Raw genomic sequence first — 6,000 nt, forward strand, 5'->3', positions numbered from 1 at the left:
GCTCCCATCCATTAGTTCTGTATGAGTGTTACCTCGTCAGCTTTATCCTTCTCTCCTTTCCATTTCTTAATCTCTCGTTCTATCCCTGTCGATACAATCGATTACTCGCTTTTCTCTTGCCTGTTTTGTAAGAACTTAAAGATCTCCTCCTTTCTTTTAGTCTGCTCTAGACTATCGTCACTACTATAAGCAGGCGGTTCGTATATCTGATTACTATATCCTGTTGCCGCTTTCAGGTCCTTTAATGGATACAATACTATGTCTTCCGTGCCATCGCTCTTTACCTCTGGCGAGGCAAGGGGAGCAGAATGCTCAACGCCTTCCTCTTTACACTGGTTAAGCATCCAATCTGCGGGTATCAGATCCTCTCTATCTTCCTGATACATTTAAAATAGCTAATCTTTTCTCCAATGTCTTCCCTGTGTACTCAGCGTGCAGGTATGTGGTCATGTGTTGCAATACTGTGTTCGACAATGATCCCCCTTGCAGCAGCGGCATGAACATCTTATTTGTCATGCCTTTCACCCATTCCGCACTATACTGTTTGAGCTAGTGCATATTGTTCGGCAATGTCTTACATAAATGCATCAAAGGTGTAATATCTCCCATTGTGACAAATCTCAATTGACTGTCAGTACTTAACCACATTTACAAAATATGCCTTTATGAAAACAACAAATATGAGCGCGCTCCAACTATCATTGCTTAACCCTCTATTTTTTCACTAGTCTCAGTCTACCTCTGAGTCGGTACCAACAGTTTCTTTGGATAGATACTATGTTCCCTTGACCTTTTTTCAACTCTCCTTACACAATTGTTGCTCTTCCACACATTGATATACCACAAATACACAAACAGACAGACTAGTCGACTCTTCACATTTATCCTCAGTGATCACGCCTCTTGTTTCTGCCCCATATAATACCCTGATCACAGGATTTGAGTTGTCGGAAGCACGGGCACTGTTGCACACAGTGCTGGTCCTTTCGTCCTCCCCATACCCATTGAGTCAAATGGGGTTTTCGAATGGGAAGTCATTTTTTCCAGCCCCCGGCAATGGGGAATTACCAGGACTGTAGAGGCTGTAATGCCCCGGTAAGTCCCCATTGCCGGGCGCCGGAAAAAAATTACTCTGGCGGCAACCGTGCCGTTTTTACCGGCACGGCTACTGCTGGGGTCATAATGAGGCCCACAGTGTCCTTGGTCCTGTGGGGTGCATTGATTGTCCAAAACAGAACTCCCTTTCACGTGAATGGCAGGATTTTAAACACTGAAAACAAACGGCCTGGCCTTTGTTTTTGTATTTCTAGTAAAATGAAAGTCATGTGGAAAGGGGCCTACCTATCATTACCAATGGATAAGCAGCATCTTAATTGACAGAAGAAGGAGAAATCAAACATACCGGTCACATGGAAAACAGGATTTTTAAACACTGAAAACAAAAACGGCCTGGACATGTGTGTGCAAATGAAAACGGTTTAAAAAGTAAAAGTGAAAGAAATATCACTGTGCAAAGGAAAATGTCAGGAAAACAAAACATGATGTGTAGGTTGACAAAGAGCAATGTATATTATGTTTCACCCACAAAACTCCAGTGACATTTGAAGAGCTACTTTGTCTTCATGAAAAAAATGTCAGCCCAAGGCAGACCCTTTTGGTGACTGTGGGCAAAACTTCACAAAGGAAAACTCCCACTCTCAGTCTGGATGTCACATCTCCCATCTAATGACCAACCACAATAAAATGTCCAGCTAAAGGCATCGAAATCCATTGCTCTCCAGGCCGGCTGGCTCTGAAAGCATGGACATCAAGAACAGTCACCCTTGGCTGGAGCACGTCCAATATGTGTAAAAATGGGGGCACCCACTTCAAAGAGCAACCTTCCAACACAAAGGACACCGATCAAGGCATAGGCTGCCCCAGAGAAAACAAATGGCCGGAAGGCAGGAGGCAGGACCATTTGTCCCACATGAAGATTCACAATTTATTTAAAAGGACTATTATAATTTAGGCCTTTTTCTTAGCCATCATAAGACGGGTGGATTTCATCTATGCACCATTTTTTATGTATTTTCCAGGCAATTTTGGGAACATAATTTCATCTTTCTGCGATTGTGGGAACTGTAATGGCCAGTTAAACTAGGTTTCTGGCTTATCTGAACATGTTCCAAATGTGAGGGAGTGGGTGATTGGGTGGAAAATGAAATTAGGGATATGCTTAATATTCATAACTGTTGTGCTTTTTATGGAAACAGCAGAAAAGGTGCTACATGGCCATGCTACATTGTATGGATTTGGTGGTACGCTTATCTAATGCTCCATGATTGGCTAAATCAGAAAATATGTTTAGTCTGGCAGTTGCTAGTAAAATTATGAAGTTGTGATACATAACTAGTTTTTGCCAAAAAGTTGAAATGAGAACAAAGGAGGCCGATGAATGGGAATTGCCATATGTTGCTCCAGATTCCTAAGCTAATCCTGACTTGGAGGCTGGGTTTGGGCAGAGAGAGAAGGGCAGCTGTCCAATCCTAGTGACAGGGATTATTGCAGGGTTCTTCGCCAAGATTGTAAAATTGGTGGTGTCATCGCTGCTATATAAAGCGGACTGCACTAGGACAGGGGACAAAGAAAAAGGAGAAAGATAGGAGGACAGAGAGAAGAGACAGACATCAGGAAGGCTGCTGAAAAGTACCACCTGACAGTTGTAAAGAGACACTAGAGGAGATTGCTGAGAGTGCATTTGGATAGAGCTGTCCATCTCTAGGAAGGTCTCAAAGCTGACTGTGTCCTATGGTTGAGAGCGGGAGGTTATCTTTGAGAGTGGAGTGACCAGACCCCTGCCCATTTGTTCCTGGGATGAGTTGTTCCTGGGATGAAGTTTGCTTTCCTGAACCTTAAAACAGATGATTGCTATGTAAGTAGAACTGAGCGGTGGGAAACCAAAATGTGGGGGGGGGGGGAAGTCTGCTTGACTTGAATCCTTTACCTTTATAGTGGGTGGAGGAAAGGGGCAAAAAACTGTGTAGATCCTTGGCCTATTTAACCAAAAATATTAATTTAATTAATTCCCCATTTGGTAGAACCCTATGGGGTGAATAAAAAAAATAATCAAAATGAACAAAGCTCACTTGCCAGTGTGTACTGAAAACTATAGCCTACCCATTAATTGGGTAATCCTTGTTGTCCAGCTGACCCAAAGTTCTTTAAGGAAGAGAAGTGTATTTTTTTCCAGCTTCCCCAACACCGGTCCTTCAGTAAGGGGAGGGGGGTCTAAAATCCAAAATTCCTCAAAGCACTGAAAAACAAACCGATAACTGTGTTTATTTTAAACCAAAAGTGTGGGCAAAATCATAATTACCGACCTTGAAATCCTACTACTAGCCTTTTAAGCCTGCAGGAAAATCAAAATCGCACATTACATTAGTGCCTTTGTTATTGATCAGTGTAATTATCTCGTGAAGCGAAATGTTAACAAAGTGAAGAATTGTAATGATGCTCTTTTTAACTCACTTTTGTGATTTATTTATGCTGAGAGAAGTTGACTGTGTTGTGCCATGGATAAAGTGGTGTTTAACATTTCCGTGCTCATTTCTATTACTTTAATTTAAATAAATACCAATATATTTCCCATACACCGGCCTGGTTCTTGGCTCATTGTTAGCTCATTGGCGAGGGATACAGGGGGCATGATACGTGTGTGAGATAGGGCTAAAACAGAATCTGTTAAACAGTTTGTTGAATAACCACTTGAGGGGGGAGGGAAAGTGTTCAGTGTGGCTTCTCAATAAACTGTTACAGTCCAAAACATCTCGAGAGCTAAAAGTTGCAGACCTGCTTCAGACGAATCTATGAAAAGATGTGGTCCCATGAAGTGGCTAAGGGGAGCCGTTTGGCCTGCCTGGCAGTGACGTCGTGAGCCTTGAAGAAGCAGTGTCTGTATTCCAGGTTGTGCCGCAGAGTCGAGTTGTCACTGGAAAACCTTTAACAAAGAAATACTGCCTTAATCTATTTAAAACATTGTTTTCAAGGGGAAAAACAATCCCATTTGAATTTCTCTAAAAAACGCGAAAAGATCGCTAGTGTTATTTGTGAACATTTTAAAATGATAATGCCTCAACACTGGGAAAAATCTGAATCATGAGTTCCGTTTTATGTATCGCAAGTTATAGTCATCATCCAGCGAACCTCTTATGAAAAGCATATACCCTTATTACTTGCATCAGCAGCCACCTGTTGCAGATACCAACATGAGAAAAATGGGTGTAGTCTATAACAAGAGTCTGGCGCTCCTCCGCGCTCATCACGTGACCTGATTCCGCTTTCTAAGAGGCCAGTGACAACAAGGTTCGAATCACAATGATGACAAAAAAAAGGAGGCGTGTCTCATGACAATCGGCCTGCCCCGTCTGCAGTCTTTTATTGGTGACCTCTGACCTGCTGGTCAAGTGTAGGCGTCACACACATTTCTGAACACCCCGCCTTCTCATCGCTTCGTGTTTTTTTTTTTTTTAAACAGCAGCATGTCTTGGTCAGGTTATTTTGAAAGTTCTCCGTCAGCCAAAGGCTGCGCTTTTTAGGGACGTCCATCATGTGGCTCTTGCATCACATAACACAACGGCGTGAAACTTTACACACTGCTGTGGTAATAGTGCTTCCAAGCTGGCAAACTTCTTGGTACAAAAATGTAGCACATCGCAGCTGTGCGCCCCAGACCACAAGACACGTCATGAGAAATGTAACCATTTTATTAGCGCTCACCGGCAACAGAATTGCCTTCTAGGAACTTTGGGGCAATATTATTGGGGAGGGGGGTGTTGTGATGCATGTAAAAAGTGCAGGTTTGAGAGCAATGCCAAACTGAACTTCTCTGCAGTTGTGCACAGCTCTCAGCCCCACGTGTGCAGTAAACTAGCGGGGGGCATTGAGAGCAGGGGCTGTCCTCCATGCCCAGTCAGTCAATCTTACGCTTCTCGTCTGACACTGCACACCTTTTCCTTCGGGAGGTACGAGACAACTGTCCCAGACACCAACAGTGAAAGGCTAGGCAATCCAACTGGCGACACGCAAAACAGCTGGACAAAACAACCAATAAAACCCCAACGACGTACAATGTACGCCCAAAAGTGAAACAATGTACACGTTGTAAAAAAATCCGATCAGTAAACTTTAAGAAACTGAGAAGGCGGGCAGAAGAGCAGAGTAACACGAAGTGACAGCTACAGACTTACCGCAAGAAAGAGAACGATGACTGCACACAAAGTACAGGGCACAACATTCCATGAGACCCTGCTGGGAGCTAACTGGACACGAGACGTGCACGCTACACACTTCCCGACAGCAGGGCACTGCGCGAAGATATAGCTTACACAGTAAACACCGCTGAATAAAACTTTTCAGTGCACTGTACACATTGACTGTCAGCAAAGCCCCGCGTGGCGCTGTAAAGAGCAATCACAACAGGGAAGGCGTGCACGTGCACCGCGGAGGGTGCAGGGACATGGGATCTGAGGCTCACCTTACCTGCAAGTGCACTGCTCGGGACCCTGGCCCGTGCAGGGCGAGTCAGACCCCGCCTGGATTCCCCGGGTGCTTGCTCTTGGTCCAGGGGGCGGGGGGCTGTGATATGAAAGGGCTGCCTCGCTCGGCTGCTGGTTACTGATCAGCAAGGATGGAAGGCGTCTCCATGTAGCAGGGAGGGAGTGTCCCCCAGGGACGTGGGTGTCTGCTTAAACCATAGGAGGCAGGATATCACACGCAAAGGGACGGGCAGACACATCTCGGTGCCCGAGAAACCGCGTGTGGAAGGCGCATACATTAAATGCCCGAAGCAAGACGCGCGCCCCTCCCTCAGCACAGCTCCACGGGGAGCTGGAATGCAGAGTCTCCCCACCGACCGGTCAGGAACTCCCCCCTCGGCCCCCCCTGTTCCCTATCAACAGATCTTTCAGGAAACCGCCGTGGTCAGCTCAGAACATGGGGGACCTCCGACCAAAGTACCAG

At 45.2% G+C, this 6,000-nt stretch overlaps 1 protein-coding gene across 1 annotated transcript in view; it reads right to left on the bottom strand.

The window, feature by feature from the left end:
• ATP10B (ATPase phospholipid transporting 10B (putative)) overlaps positions 1–5,723 on the bottom strand; it is a 620,207-nt gene extending 614,484 nt beyond the window's left edge. The window contains exon 1 of the mRNA XM_069654269.1: positions 5,521–5,723. The gene's annotated coding sequence lies outside the window, so the exon portion shown is untranslated. The remainder of the gene's footprint in view (positions 1–5,520) is intronic.
• Between the last annotated feature and the right edge of the window lie 277 nt (positions 5,724–6,000).

Source organism: Ambystoma mexicanum, chromosome 3q (assembly GCF_040938575.1).
Source record: "Ambystoma mexicanum isolate Mex_15411 chromosome 3q, UKY_AmexF1_1, whole genome shotgun sequence".
NCBI classification, from domain to species: Eukaryota; Metazoa; Chordata; class Amphibia; order Caudata; family Ambystomatidae; genus Ambystoma; species Ambystoma mexicanum.